The sequence below is a fragment of the Penaeus monodon genome, chromosome 28 (assembly GCF_015228065.2).
Source record: "Penaeus monodon isolate SGIC_2016 chromosome 28, NSTDA_Pmon_1, whole genome shotgun sequence".
Classification (NCBI taxonomy): domain Eukaryota; kingdom Metazoa; phylum Arthropoda; class Malacostraca; order Decapoda; family Penaeidae; genus Penaeus; species Penaeus monodon.
In genome coordinates, this window is record NC_051413.1 from 29,282,994 (window position 1) to 29,283,346 (window position 353).

A 353-nucleotide genomic window follows, 5' to 3' on the forward strand; every position below is an offset into this window, starting at 1 on the left:
AACTCTGGGTCATTCTTTCCTGTCTCTGCTTGCCTCCGTTACCATCCACTTTCCTTAAAATAGAGTTCCTGTCTCACTCTTTCAGATCACCCTACTTATCATGTATATTGCTCCCCTCCCTTTCTTTGGCCTTATATGTCATGCCTTTGAGCCTCCCATCCTTTTAACATGCTTTCAGCAACTCGCCTATCACAACATGATTTACTTTAGTTATAGCTTCATATCACCCGCCATATACATACACTTCCCGTTTTCTTTGTCCATTTTCCCCCTTTCTCCAATAAAGAAACCGGAAAAATAAATTGACCATCCTTGTCTTCTTTTTTCCTGCAATATATGAAATTTTCTATGGC